This window comes from Dermacentor silvarum, chromosome 4, assembly GCF_013339745.2.
Source record: "Dermacentor silvarum isolate Dsil-2018 chromosome 4, BIME_Dsil_1.4, whole genome shotgun sequence".
NCBI lineage: Eukaryota > Metazoa > Arthropoda > Arachnida > Ixodida > Ixodidae > Dermacentor > Dermacentor silvarum.
The window spans coordinates 25684451-25700795 of record NC_051157.2 but is presented as its reverse complement, the minus strand read 5'-3'; positions in this window follow the sequence as shown (position 1 = coordinate 25700795).

Below are 16345 nucleotides of genomic sequence, written 5' to 3'. Positions count from 1 at the left end.
AAAGACTTTCATGTGAAACCGTATAACGTTCGATACTTGATTGTGCCCGAAAAGGATGTTGTGAGCTTTGATACGTTTTTACTAAATGGTCGACGCAGTTTATGAAAGACACGAATGTTGGGCCGCAGTGGAGAACCCATCGTTTCTTCATCAGTACAGTTTAGTATAATGATTGTTCACCAAGAGGCCATTTAAGACCAAATAGAATTTCGACCGGAATGGTACCCTTGATTGATTAGTTGTTTGTCGTTGCTTCCCTAATATGGGCAACTATGCCAGTTTTCTTTATCGGTTACTACTCATACAAATCAGGCTTGTTGGTTATTTCTAAAGTGACATGTATTGTGACCCGTTGACAGAAGCAGCGCTCTGTCTACATTTGTTTGTGTTCTTGTATGAATATGAATTTCCGCGCTGGTTAGCTGTTGTGCCTCTGGAAGTAGACGCTCTCGTGTTACGTGTTCCGAACATGAACCTTGCCCACATCTGTCTACCAGCAACGGAGGGATATCAGCCCATCTACAGGATGAAAGTCTCCCAGCGTAAAGAAGGCATGTGAACGAAGTGAAGTCAAAACGAGAAGGCATGTGTTCGGGGCACTAAGACTTGAAGAGCATGCCTAGCCGCACCCACCACTGCGAATGGGTTGCAGCATGTGCTGTGCATGTTTGGGCAAGATGGAAACAAAAAGGCGTAGCGCGTCAGAAACAGGAAACAAGACGAAGAACACAGACAACACGCACGTTTGTGCAAGGCCTGTGTTCTTGCTTTAGTTTTGCAGCGAAGCTGTATATGGCTAAGTTCTGACTAAAAGTGTGTGCGTCGACGGGGTGTGTAGAAATAGTCGCGTCGACAAAATCAAATCCACAGTAGCCTGCTGCGCGCCGGCGGTCCTACGTGGTTCCGGAGTGGATGGCGGAATAAACGTCATTGTGCACCCACCAATGTCTGTGCCTCGTTTTCTTGTGACGTCGACATCGCTCTAGTGACGTTATGAGCAGCGGTACTTTGGTCTTGCTATAACCAGGATGCGCGTAGTCCGAACCGAAGAAGAAGAACGTGCATGGAAAGAGCGCTGGCGTGAGCAACAGCCTGAATGGGTGCGAAGGCGGCGGGAAGCCGCTATAGCCGAACGCGTGTCGAAGGATCCGTAACGTCGGATAGCCGTTTTGTGACCGATGAAGAACCACAGCCTGGACGTGAGGATCGCCTTCGCGAACAGAAGCGGGAGTGGGCGCGAAAGCATCGGCAACCAGTTGCAGTATATCACAGTGACCACAAAGCAATGGTTACCATGGTGACAAAGTAAAGAAAAAATAAAAGGCGATAACAACAACGAAGTTACGTATTTGTGTCTTTATTCAATCAATACAGCAATTAACCCTATATAACTCAACGTAGTTATCAACAAGTACAACTTCGCTGGCCTTCAGTCTTCACATGGTGGAAGAGCTCTGAATTTTTGAACAATGTATGCCTTTTTATATTCATATTTTTAGTTTGAATTTGCCCTCTCACTTTGTACTTTCTTTTCTACTAAGCCTAAACTAAAGAAAACAAAACTTTCAAGTTTTGTTTTGCTAGCGCAGTGCAATAGAACGGTGCGTTACATTATATGGAGGCCGCCGAGTTTATAGTCTGCTTAGACAAAGTTCTCACACTGACATGGAATGAAATAGTAAGAAGTAATACTATGAGGGCAACATCAGAAGACACGTCGCCACAGGACAGCTTTAATTCTACAGCTAGCTGTAAATGTCCTGAGGGAATTCGATGTGTATCCTACGCTACACGGTAGGAAAATTCACCCAGAACACCATGTTCAAATACCACCGGGAGGCCTTCGAGCACGTCGCTATAACACTGTTTTTTTTCTTCTAGGAACTGACGTGTCAAAGTCTAACATTTCATATTATTTGTATAAAGGCCCAGAGAAAATGCACCGCTTGAGGGAACTTACACGCCGGGGATGTCCTCTTGTTTACGAGCACATTTTTTTCCCAGCTTGTCTTATTTCCGCTTCGCTTTAAGCTACTGCGTCACCAAGCGCTGAAGTGCTGGGAAGTTGGCAAACAAGCAAGTGTGCACGGCGCTTTCGCTTCAGGGCAACCACAAGACGGCACCGGATCAGAGCGGCCAAATAAAGTATAGCGACACAAAATGCGGGTACTGTAGCTCCTGTTGCGTGCATGTTCACGTTAATTAAATTTTGTTTGGTTTTTTGCTTTTTCAACACCAGAATTAAGCATTGCACTGCGCCGTCGTGTAATATTTATGAGAAAAGAAAAAATATAATTGTATGGGTGCAGCGTGCATGTTGGGACCAATGTAAAGCGACGCTATCATGGATCGGGTAATTAAATACTGTATACAACTAAATAAGACGCGTAAAATTTTGTTTATTTTATTTTACGCTAGGTGTAATCTTTATGTACCGTACAGACGGTAACGTTAATGCCAGCAGTTTTTATGTATATGCACTACAATAATACGTGATTCTGGGCTATAGTTGGTTGATGATTCAAGCTGAAGAGTAGGCGTTAGTTTGGGGGCTCCTATTTAAATACATGAAATCGAAGAAAATTGTCTTTCTTGGTAATTACAGAACCGACTTTGTGGAAGGTTACTGCAATTACGATAAAAAATAAAATCTAGTGACTGTAGGAAGCAGATTTTGTTTTATTTATGCCATTCATATATATAAATAAGCTATCAAGGTGACCAGTCTGTAAGTCAGCAACGAAAAACAATATAATAAATATTTGAACAGCGCCTAATAATACTTCCAAAGCGGACAAAATTGATGCAATATACAGCGTTCTGAAATATATATATACCAATAATTTATGAGTAGGACGCTTGCAAAACCCCTGTAGACGTTGTAACAACTTCACGTAATCTGTGAATTCATATACTAACTTTGTCCTCTTAGATGCTCCAATGGATACAGTTTGCAGAACTGCGATGTCTCTTTTTATGCAGATTTACGGAGTTGTAAAGCTCGTGCTTCATTTTTGTTAAAACCAATTTCTGGAACTTTTTGTAAAGCATTCTATACTTTGAATCAAAATTATGCTTCCTTGAGTTCCTAGCGTTTAACTTTGTCTCTCAAGTGCAACGGATTTTATTCAAATCGGTCAAGCGGTTGTCTCAAAAAACCATTTCTGCGTTTTACATGCATTTCAATGGGGAAGGCGGAGGTTGCCCCAAGCTAAAGCTTAATCTTAAGAATAGTGCAAAATAAGACATAGAGGAGAAGGACAATGATCTGTCCTGTACTCATACATGCTTTATTTTACAGTATTCTAACCGCATAAAGCATGCATTCTTATTGTTCGTTGAAAAAAATACTAGAATCATTGATTCAAAAAATAAAGTGTATTTCATGCACTCCACCTCATAGATGTTTCATTACATTTTATGACGTCACCCTGTATTGACTTACAGACAGCTTCATTATCTAGGCCGTGAAACTTACGAACCTCGGTGTAATCTTAATTTTGGCTTTGCATATTGTTTAGGAGTTTGACGCAATTAAGCTGAAGGAAATCCTTCTTACTCTTCGTCAGAAAGTTATTTGTTGCCGTTGTTGTTACCAGCTCTTGGTATATTTTTAATTTTTATTTATTCATTACATACTGCAGACCCTTGGGTCCAAGCATATAAGCAGTTTCCAAAAAAAAAAAAATAAAAACAAACAAAGAAGCCTTAGTACAAAAAGCGAAAATAGAAAGTGTTTGAAGATTAGTGTAATAACATATATAATAAACGCAAAATAACGATGGCAGGCCCCACGCTATCTTCATTGTAAATACTGCTAGGACTTTAATATTTACCTATTTTACACCAATAATGGCGCTAAGAATTAGTCTAGCTCATGGAAACATTATAATTTGCCTCTAAATTTGTTCTTATGCGAGGAAACAAATCTCTACTCTCTTCCACAAAACAACCCATAACTTCAGGTTGTATTATTGTACAGGATGCTCCAGCTAACGTTAGCTAAGCTCCTAAAATAAAATATAGAATATACGAGGCAGCAACCAATGGCATTCTGTCAGTAGTGACGTACCGCACCACGAGTTTTTTTTTTCATAATTGAACTAAGAATGCAAAAAATAATATTAGTTTCTCGAAGCAATGACAAATTTGCATATTTTGCAAAATGAGTTAGTGGGTGCACTCACGAACAGAGTTTGTGAGTGTACCCACGAAATTATTTTCGGGTGGAACTAACTTCTCCATCCACTTCTATTTCTTATCGTCAGCGCCTCATACCAGATGCCACCAGCTGTTCTCTCTCTAACCATGAAGAACACATTCGCCTCGTCACCCCTTACGATTACGTTCTTTTGCCATCTAGAGAAGCGATCACAAGTGTCAACTTCAACAACATCGTGGATGGCGACGTACTCATTCTACCCTACGGACATACCCTACCTCGAGGGGTTCGATTGCCCCTGGCGTTATTCGCTTCCCTGAGGGATTTGAATTTCTTACCACCTTAAATCAAACTCCCGAATCCCAACTTTTGCCCCGTGGATAAACTGTCACATGCGCTGTTAACAATAATCCCATTGCAATTGTCGCCCTTTCGACAGTGCCAACAAATACGTCAAGATCGCTGCCAAGCAATGCCTCTACGACACAATTGTCGGCAACCATAAGCTCTGCCCTAACGCCTGCTCAGAGTCAAGATCTCCCCGCCCTGTTGAACAAACACCGTTTCTTGTTCGACGTGAATTCGCCCGTGCGTCCTCAGTATGACTACCACCGCTACTCAGAGCATACAGCCTCACGGCTCCCGCATTATTCACCGGCGCCCATACCACGTGTCGCTTACGGAGCGCAAAATCATCGAAGAAGACGTGTCAAACATGCTACGACGAAATATCATACGTCCTTCCTCGAGTCCCTAGTCCTCCCCAGTTGTTCTAGTGCAAAAGAAAGACGGTTCAGTGCGTTTTTGCGTCGATTACCTTGCGTTGACGAAACTCACGCTCAAAGATGTTTACCCCCTGCTACGGATCGACGATGCACTAGATTCGCTACACAGCGCCGAATGTTTTTCTAACCTGCACTTTAGATCTGGCTACTGGCAAAAACCGATGTCCGGATCCGACAAGGAAAAAACGGCGTTTGCCACCCTGCATGATGGGCTCTACGAGATTAATGTGACGCCTTTCGGACTCTGCAGCGCGCCTGCCAGCTTCGAACGCATGATCGATAATGTCTTGCGTGGTTTGAAATGGAAGGCTTGTCTGTGCTACCTCGACGACATTGTAGTGCTTTCAACTACGTTGTCACAACATTTGCAGCATCTTGATGAAGTGCTCGCATGTCTTGTCAACGCTTTCCTACAGCTCAGCACAAAAATATGCAGTTTCGCTAGCAATACCATCAAGGTTCTGGGGCACTTAGTAAGCAAAGAAGGTATTCGACTGGACCCTAAGAAGCTTGCCGCCGTCCTTGAATTTCGTCGTCCGCTGCGTCAGAAAGACCCGCGAAGCTTTCTCGGACTTGCTTTTTAGTTCAGGCGCTTCATATGCTACTTTGCTGCGCTTGCGTTGCTGTTCCTTCAACTCTTCGCAGGTAACGCGCCCTTCGTTTGGTCCGACGAATGTGAACGTGCTTTCCTGGCTTTGAAACATGCCATGAAGTCGGACCTGGTGCTGTGCCACTTCGATTCACACCGACGTTAGCAGTCATATAGCCTCGATGCCGTTCTAGACTGCAACGTGACAACACCTTCCGCGAACGAGAAATTGCTTACGCTAGTCGTACTCTAACCGCTGCAGAGAAGAATTACATCATAACCGAGCAGGAGTACCTTGCTGTTGTTTGGGCAACGCAAAAAGTTCGCCCATATCTCCACGGCCGCCATTTTACAGTTGTTACCGACGATAACACACTGTCCTGGCTTTCATCGCTAAAGAACTTATCGGGTCGCCTTGGTCGCTGGGTACTTCGTTTACAGGAGTACGATTTCGATGTCGCCTACAGGTCTGGCAAGAAGCATTACGATGCCGATGCTCTATCTCGCTACCCTCTTTCGAACCATGATGGCTCACCATCGCCTCTTCGTACTAGCGTACATCCCGAGTCCTCTTCATCGACTTTACCGATCGCAACGCTCGACTGGATAAGACCCGGCAGCCCATCTGTCCTTGTGTCACACCAACGTGTTCACCCCACCCATACTACCGAACTATTATCGAACGCAAGGAAGGTTCATCTTCACCTCTGAACGCCCGTCTTCGTCAACAACTTAATCAATTCAAGCTGCATGGTGGTGCTTTACATCGCTACATTTATCATGCTAATGGCAACAAACTGGTCCCGATAATACCACGTTTTCTGCAACGTGAGCTACTGGAAGCCTTTCACGATCATCCGATGGCCGGTCATCTAGGCTACCACAAGACTTACGACAGAATACGAAGTCGCGGCTCCTGGACTGGTCTCTCTTCGGCCGTTGCGAAGTACGTCGCATCCTGCGTTCATTGGCAAAGCCGCAAATGACCGACAACAGCTTCTTCTGGCTTTTTGCAACCTCTTCCGTGTCCCGCTTCACCTTTCGAGGTTGTTCAAATAGACTTTTACGGCCCTCTTCCCATGATATCAAATAGAAATTGTTGGATTGTGACGGCTATTGACTATCTAACACGCTACGCGGAGAAAGCCTCTTTACATGCGGGAAAATGGGGGTAAGCGAAGGTTGTCATGTATGTACTTGACCTACAACTTTACCTTCCATTTCCTACTGCATTTCGTTCCCTTTTGTGGTACTTTTCGTTCCCTTTACTTCCTTCTACTTTTGTTTCCCTTTCGTGCAACTTTTCCTTCCGTTGCGTTGTACGTTTCCTTCCCTCGATGCATACATTTAATAAACGTTTATGTTTTATTACCGTGACATGTCGTGAACATTACGTTACCCTGACGAAGGTCAGATACACACACGACAAGCTTCACTTACCCCCATTTTCTCGACAGGGGAAGAGCTGGTGAATTTTTTTTTTTTGTCTCGCCTCGCGGACTGCTGTCACCTCGCCCTCATTAACACCGGCATCTCCCAGGACACTTGGAAGTCTGTCGTCCCACGTGAACTCGGTACTCACTCTCTCCCCCTTTTCCTCTTTCTATTCCCTTTTTCCCTTACACCTAATGTAGGATAGCAAACCGGATGCTCGTCTGGTTGACCTACCTGCCTTTCTTGTCCTTGCTCTCTCTCTCTCTCTCTCGCTATGACTCGACTCCCCCTGCTGCGACTTTTTCACGCGATAGCATTAAGGGCCCCGTGTCGCCGAAAATCCGGCATCGGCGTCGGTGTCGGCGTAAGCGTCGGCGTCTGGCGGAAATAATCATGCCGAACCACATCATCCCGAACCATCCCGACCGGGCGGGCCGCCCCTTCGCGTGGCGCAAGGCGTTAGTGAAGAAAAATTAAAAATTAAGTTATGAGGTTTCACGTGCCAAAAGCAAGAGTGAGTGAACAAAAATTGAATTTCTCAAAGTAAAATTTTTCAGAAAAATCGTAGAGTACAACTTAACAACAACCTAAAAACGTGATAGCGTTGGATTGCAACTTGAATATACGAGAAAAAAAGCCTGATGAGCCGCCAGGCATCTTTGAATGCTATCGGGTTCCATTCTTAGTTATCCACAGCTTTCACAGCCGGAGCTTCTGGCGAAGTGTCTGCACGGACGAACCCAGAACCCAAATGAGTCTTTCAATAATTACAGGGGAAGCTTAAGCGTCCTCCACTTCTGATGGTGTTTCGCTGTACATTGGTTCTAGGCAACATTGAGGGGAATGTTGAAAACCGAGCCTTGCTAAATTTCGATCGGGCCCCATGTCGCAGAAAATACGGTGTCGGGGTCAGCGTCAACGGCGTCCAATAACGCTATCACGTTCCACTCTTAAAGGCGAAGCTTAAGCGTACTCTAAGTTTTCTCCTAGCGACGAAATTATTCTTGGGACTCTTGTGCACGTTCCCGGCTTATGCGAAAAATTCTTCGCTCGATTTATTGGACCTTACACGGTCATTGAGAAGACATCCCCGTTAATTACCGCGTCTCGCCCCTAAGAACGCAATCCGATCACCGTTGCTGTGGGGTAGAGATTGTGCATGTTTCTCGTTTGAAACCATATACTCGACGCATTTCATAATACTCCCACGTGGCCAGTGAGTGAGTGAAATAACTTTTATTACAGGTCCGGCGAGGACGCGAACTCGTCGCGCACCCGGCTAGTCCCACGTCGGGACCGGCAGGTCTAGCCCACCGGCCTGGACGTGGCCAGGCGGCCGCTTCCATAGCGAGAGGGAATTAGTGTGAGCGCAACACATGCCTGACTTTAATCTTCATCACCTCTACATATCATCATCCAGTGCACATCTTCCTCATATGTATACAGGGTGTTTCATTTTAGCTGCACCAAATTAAAAAAAAAATTGTCTGTGGCAGATAGCACAATTATAATCCTTGATCTAAACTACTCGATGAGGCGGTCATTACTTCCACGAGAAATGAACAGGCACTAACTGAATAATTAGCATAATTATGCTAATTATTTTTTCAATTCATTATCTTACGGCACATTTTTCAATCTACGAATTATATCAGCTGAGTTAGCAAGGCGTATCCACTTGGAACGAATTCTCAGGACCGTAACCAGTTTCGAGATATTAATTTTCAAAGTGTCCGACGAAATGCATGGGCGTTCCAGTTGGCGCTTCAATGCATAAAACAGCGTTTTCCTCAAAAAGTTAACTGGAACGCCCATGAATTTCGTCGGACACTTTGAAAATTAATATCTCGAAACTGGTTCAGTCCTAAGAATTCGTTCCAAGTGGATACGCCTCGCGAACTGTGCGGCTATAATTCATAGATTGAGAGATGTGCCGTAAAATAATGAATGAAAAAGTTAATTAGCGTAAGTGTGCTAATTATTCAATTAGGCGTTTTAATCTCTCGTGGAAGAAATAGCCGCCTCATTGAGTAGTTAAGATCAAGGATTATAATTGTGCTATTTGCCACGGGTAATATTAAAAATTTGGTGCAGCTAAAATGAAACACCCTGTATATCATCTTCAGCGAGAAAGCTTCATCTTCGTGTGGCAACACGATCTTGGCTTGAATAAAGCGGTTCCTTATATATATATATATATATATATATATATATATATATATATATATATATAATATATGTTTACATATGGCGCAAGCTCCTTTCCCAGGGAGATTCAACCCCAAAGAAAGCCTAGTGTCTTGCCAGGGAACGCCTGTGCCCATTGGGATAAGCGGTGGGTAACCCCGTTCCTCCGCGTCCTTGTTCCCTTCTTCGTCTTCTTTTTGCCAGTGCAAAAGTCCGCCCAGCGAAATCATTAACCTTGCCTACGTATTCGCTGCATATTTATGTTGTTACAAGGCGATGGGTTTAATTACAATGCACCAAATGAAAAGAAGTGCCAAAAAGCAGCGTTAGGGAGACGTCTGCCCGATGCCGATAACGGCCGACTCCACGCACCAACAATTTTTTTTTTCTCTGGCTGCACCGCGCAGCGCTGCGTAATCAGTGTACACCCAGAAACTATACCGACGCCCTCCCGCATCCTTACTCACTCTTAACCCTTACAGAACACTGTAAGAAAACAACATCCTCGCTCTCTTTCTCTTACTCTCTCATTTTTCACTGAAGAAATGCAGGAGGAAGCCTGAATATTATAGCTTTTTCTTGCTCGGCGAAGAGATTAGGGATTAGTGAATATAGAGATCTTCACAGACCTCTATATAGCAGCCGCTAGAGATAATCCATCTAAATTACAGAATGCAAGTTGTAACATAACCCGCCGTGGTTGCTCAGTGGCTATGGTGTTGGGCTGCTGAGCACGAGGTCGCGGGATCGAATCCCGGCCACGGCGGCCGCATTTCGATGGGGACGAAATGCGAAAACACCCATGTACTTAGATTTAGGTGCACGTTAAAGAACCCCAGGTAGTCCAAATTTCCGGAGTCCCCCACTACGGCGTGCCTCATAATCAGATGGTGGTTTTGGCACGTAAAACCCCATAATTTAGGTTGTAACATAAGCATATTATTTAAAGCGTATTTCTGCTGATTCCAATTGGCGCACATACTGAGGCTGTAATATAGAAATAGAAATGGGTTTTGATATATCCCGTGGAACCTTATAGCTGCTTAGTGGGCATATTGCTATCTACGATGTCAAAACAGCAAACGAACCAACGAAGCTGCTTCTTGAGTCAGTTAAAAAAAAAGCTTCGTGGGTATACCTGACATAAAAACCAAGGGTGTTGAAAGAATCCATCGTCTTCGTAGGCAGAACCAAACTGACGTCTTCTATTGGGCCAGACCCATAATTCTTAAACTGCTCTACTATCGTGACAAGGTTACTATCCTTAAACACTGTGATATGCTTAAGGCTCAAGTTTCACGGTTAGTGAAGCATTTTCTCGTAATGTTCGTGAGATTAGAAAGAAGCTGTAGGACAGAACCAAAGGAAAATTGCGATAAGCAAGAAAGGGTGACACTAAACTACGATAAAGTGTGCATGTGCATAAATGGGAACCTTTCTGCTTGGGACAGTGACCGTGCTGGGGTAGTCGAAGTCCAAAAAAGAAAGAAAGAAAGAAACGAAAAGCAAGAAAGCTTAATAAAGACAGTCTCTCGAAGTCGACAGTAGAAACCGTGCTGAATCTCAACGTGCGAAGTCTTGCGAATAAAATTGATATTTTCGTATCGCTAGACTGCTTGACGCTGCCGCTTTTACATCTTTTGGTTTTCCCAATGTAAGACTGATCCCAAAATGAAATTTTCTAAGTGAAACCTACTTCACTAAAGCTACCGCGTGGCGCAATCTTCCGGCATTTTATCTCTTGCCAAAGCGGCTTACTTTATTACATGCGGGAAATAAATATGGCGCATATGTTTGCTTTCCCGCCTTCTTGCACCGTTTAAAAGCCCTATGAACAGTACAACTTGTTGGCGGACAGTTTCTTTTTTCTTCTGGTTGTAAGGCGAGTCGCTTTTACGAGTGCCACACGACGAACTCAACCGTAGGGGTCACAGAAAGATTACACTGCAACCCTGCTGCACTGGTCGCTCAACGTGCTGAACAAAATTGTCCTGCTTGGTAATCGACAGGGTGTTATGAAAGCGTTATTGGGTGCTCTGAGCGGTATCGACCACTGAATCGGCTTTGGATGGATGGATATGTTTGGAAAGAGACTGTTTTTTGAACAGAGATATTTCTTACAGCATGCTCGCACGTCTTTGAAAAATGTAGCTCAATGTGAAGAAATATGCCGGTGTCATCTTTGGGCAGTGCAAAGGTAAGGTAAGACTTGAGTGATGATATTCTGAACACACGCGAATAGCTTCGCCTGGTCTGCACAAACAATGACATACCTGACCGTCTTAGCTGCGCTTCACTAATTTAAAGCTTCCTGCAATTAACTTTTGTCGATACGTACAAGCTGCAAGCCACAGACAAATAGGGCCATGCAGTGCACTATAGTTTCCAGCCTTATCAATGTTTATGCCTTCATAGAAATACAAAAATCTTGACTGCAGAGTAATATAAAATTATGCCAGTAAAATATCTTGCGTTGAGGTAGCACGCATTCTGAAAGAAAATATCTTCCACCAAGGGAACGGCATTGCTGGCGACTTAAACAATGAACGCCTTGCAGCAAGATTTGCGTCGGCGAAGGAGCCGTAAGCTGTATATCGGTATATTTTTGCTACGCTTGACTGGCCCAGAAATGGCCGACGACTTTCTTACCAGAAAAAGACTGCCGAATGGAATTATACAGACGGGGCAGTGTAAAAGTGCCCGAGTTTATTATGCCATGCGGCCGTCCTGTAGGAACAACAACTCACAAACATTAGTGCTAAAGAATACACAAAAAAGAAAAAAAAGACTTGCAGCTTAATCTAAATTACTATCCGGTACTTTTTGTCGCTAAGTTGTATCCTATATAAACGCAGTCAATACCATTCCATAGGCACACTAGATGGTGATGTAGGTAAGATTTAAGAGTTCCTAGAATAATACACAAATCTAATAAATAGTGCCTGATTAAACTTCTTTGAACACAAACGAGGTCATAATAATAACATCTTCTGCTACTTTACATGTCCCTGCATGCATCACAGGCAGCGATCGCAGACATGTCCTCTTCGTTATTTGTGAGAAGCCCTAGAGCAAGAAGAGCTCTATAAGGTTCACAATAACTTATCCTGTAATGCAATTTACCTTATTGTGCTAGAATACCTATTGTACTGAGAATAGAGTTGCCAACCGTCCTCAACTTAGCGGGACAGTGTCTACTTTTGACTAAATCTCCCGAGTCCCGACTTGATCCAGTTAGGACGGCCAAATGTCCCTACTTTTGATTTTTTCTCTCCTGAATAACAATCAGTAAACCATATTTTCTTTTTATAATGCCGGGCAGCTCAGTAGCACATTCTTCTCTTTTGTCCTCTGTTGCATTGTGATAAACATAAGGCGATTTCATTTTTTTCGTGATCCTAATTGTGTTGTAGGCCCTAACTACTACACATTTTCGTTGTAAATCGCGACGTGGCAGGACTAAAAAAGCTTGTGCAACTTTGTTGCTCATACAGAATGGCGGCTCCTGGCCCTGACAGGGTTTATGGTTGCCAGCTATTCACCTCCCCCTTCGTTTCGACTTCGTCTGTTCGAGAGTTGGCAACCCTAGTTCAGAATAACAACCAAATGTCACACCTGTAGGCTGGAAAACAATGCGATTTCCACCAAACAGGACAATCGCCAATTATCGGGTACCAAGTACTGCCTACATCGAAAGACCTAATCGGAACTAGAATTGCGCAGCTGTTCCCAATCCACTTATACCAATGCTTTCGTGCTAATTTACACTGCGCTAAACGACCTATGCAGAATAAAGCAATATTTCAAACTAATGCCTTGGAAACAGAAAATAAGATGCTGTGAGTATTGGGTGACCACCATTCTTTTATTCGCACTGTAGATGAGACATGGCCTGTTTAAGAAATGGAAAAGAAAGCGTTCATTGAGTTAAAAAAAACATTTATTTAGCTCGAAAATGTGCGTACAATATTACTCCATATTGCGTGTTTATAGTGTAATTATTTCATTATAGTGTAATTAATTTGATTATAGGGCAATTCAATGATTGTAGTGTAAGTTATTAGTGCTGCTGCGACACAGCGTTTATTTTTCTACTGAAAAGTGGAATTGGTGCAGCTATAATGCAGCGTTGTTAATTCCCTCTCCACATGTTACCATCAATTAACCATACCTACGATGTACTTCATTTACGCAAGTGGGAAGTGAAAACTTGGAATCAGCTAGCGCAATATAGGGATAATTGGAGATCCCTGGGAGAGGCCTTCGTCCAGCAGTAGACATAAATATAGGCTGATGATGATAATGAGGGGGAAAACATTCATTACGCTTTGCCATGGTACTTTAATATACAGGACACTATTGAAAGTTGTAAGTAAAGGTAATTTTCTGTACCTTCGACGTGATCCGGCTATAAAATTACGGTGGATTTCATGATAACAATTGTTAGTCAGGTGCCATGCGAGAATCAACTTTGTGACAGTACTTCAAAAAAGTCAGTGGTTGCTTTATGCCTCGGGCCGACCTCCCTGAGTGCAAGAAAGTCACAGTCGTATTTTTGATCTTTGATTAGGCTGTCTGGAAAGAAAGGCATGTAATATAAAACTCACTCATTGGCCGCGTCTTGACGTCAGTGCTACTATAGATTGATCTTTCCCCATCACTGGCAAGAACAACTTGTTTCTTTCGGTGGCAGGGCTTCTGAAGAGATGACGAAGAAAAATGGGTGGCAATAAAAAATTTCTGCAGTGAAACTTGTGGCGCGTGTGCTGGATCATTTTTAAGCGTCACAAGCAGCCGCACTGTCTAGATCACTCCAAAATCAATTTCCTGAGGTCAAGTGAGCGTCTTGAAACTCTATTCTTCTTCGCCAAGTCTGATAAATTACGTTTATATCTGTACCTTTGTTCGAACTAAGGCAGTCTTCTTTGTCAGGTCCTTGTAATTTTCAGGTCACATTTACTTGCTCAGCGAAATAACGGTTTCTTATGATCGACCGGAAATTTGAACTCTAATTTATTTCTTAGACAGCAACGCCAAGTGTTTCACATTGCATCTATATTGAAATTTCTGTATGTTATATTTAAATTTGTTATAGCATGCCCCATGGAATGCTTAAAAATTCGGAAATAATGACTGGAATGGTGACAAGTATATTGGTGCTCAATTAAAAGCCGCACCACCAAGGAAACCTGAGCACAAGCTCCTAACAACTTCCCGCAGCACTATTTAACTAATTCGCAATAGGTTAGAATAATTAAGGTTATTCTGTGAAACTCTGCGCATACTTAGGACTAGAAGGGTAATTTTCAGCGATTCACAGGCGGCACTTATATCACTCTGCAGTACAAAAGCAAAAGCAATCAGTGATAATATGATATATGATACACTCACAAAGGCCAGCCAGGAGAAGCATGAAATAAGATTCCAGTGGATACCTGGACATTGTAACATTCCTGGCAACACAGCAGCCGATGAAGCAGCATGACAAGCACACCTCAAAGATGATGCGGTTTCGTTCCCAAAATCAGAAAATGAATTACGCTGTATCATAAGGGCAACATATTTCAAAATGTGTAGAAATACGTGGTTTGACCAGAATTCAAAGAGCTCTGATTTATGCCATATCGATCCGCTTATTGAATTCAAATTTCTATTGTCATTAGAGAGAAATACGGAAACCCTTATTCATCGATTAAGGCTAGCACTGCCTACACAAAACATTTCTTACATAGAATTGGCCGTGCGGAAATCCCCGAATGTGATTGTGGATTTGTAGATGAAGATATATATCACCTCCTTTTAGATTGCCCACATCACGACACACCAAGACGCCGACTTAAATCAACTCTAATGACATTAGACCGCAGAAATTTCAGTTTAAGGAAACTTGGGCCCTTGGTCAGCAACGGCCTTGCAAAAGAGCGCTCTAAAAGCGTTAACAACATTTCTTGAAGAGAGCGGCATTGTTGGCCGTTATTAACGCTTATAATGTCCTTTTATTTCAATGTCGCTGTATATGTATATGTGTTTGTGGATTATGTTATGTTTATTATTCTGTTCTGACTATATGTGATAATGCATTTACACGATGTGTGCACCACCCGCTGATTAGAGACTGTATCGTAAGGTGCCATTATTAGTTGTATTTTTGAGACTTTCTTCTGCAGTGCCGTGGAGTTATTGAACTTCTTCATTGTATGCATCACGTTTCTTTTTTTTTTTCGTTGTTGTGTTGCTGTGAAAACGTTGCTTGTATGAGAAGGTTATTTGATATGTATTCTTGTATGTTGAACCCTGTATGTTGTAGGTAAGACCCATTCAAGAGCTAAGGAATAGCCGGCTCGTTATTTGTGCGTCAACATCTCCTTATATCATATCAATAAAGAAAGGCTTATTTTCAAGTTACTTCACGCCTTTAGACAATTAGCATACAAATAATGGAGATGATTGGTGTGCAACTTCTTTTTTGCCTCTAACATAGCTGCCATAGTAATAACAGGGTACAGACCCTACTATCCTAACCTTCCCAGAAGGTGAACCTTTCATCCGTATACCAGCACTTTCAATTTACGGCACTCTGAGTTTACATGCAATGTCAGAACAAGACGTGTAGTCGTAAAATTAATGTGAGAATTGCCACATGCATGTGGAGGGTGTCATTGCATTGTATACTGTTACTTGAATTTACTTCCAAGTGTAAAGAAGACCTGCATGTTTTTCAGCGTTGGTCTTATTCTGAAGAGTTGCGCAGAAAACTGTCTGACAATTATGTGCGGGAACGCTGAAGTGAAGTTTTTTTAAAATAAGAACTTCAAGGAACGTTGTAGGTGGCAGGCTTTCTCGCACGTCTGCTTTCAGACACGCAATTTTGAGAAAATGCACAAATGCAAAGATTTCCCGCCATGATTGAAGACGCCGCGTAAAAGTGGAAGCGACAAACACAAGACGCCTCACTGTTGCGATGTGTCATCTTGTTTTCGCGCCTTGTTTCTGAGGCCGCTGTACATCTAATAGTAATATACCGAATGTTGGAATGCAGCATGCAGCGCAAATCTTTCAGAAAGGTCTGAACACTCCCTTGCCTCCGTCCTCCTCCCCCCAGAAAAGACGAAAAAAAAAAAGAAACACAATTATGCAGATACAACGATCACGTTGAAATCTGTATGAATTCACCGAGGCTTTCGTGAA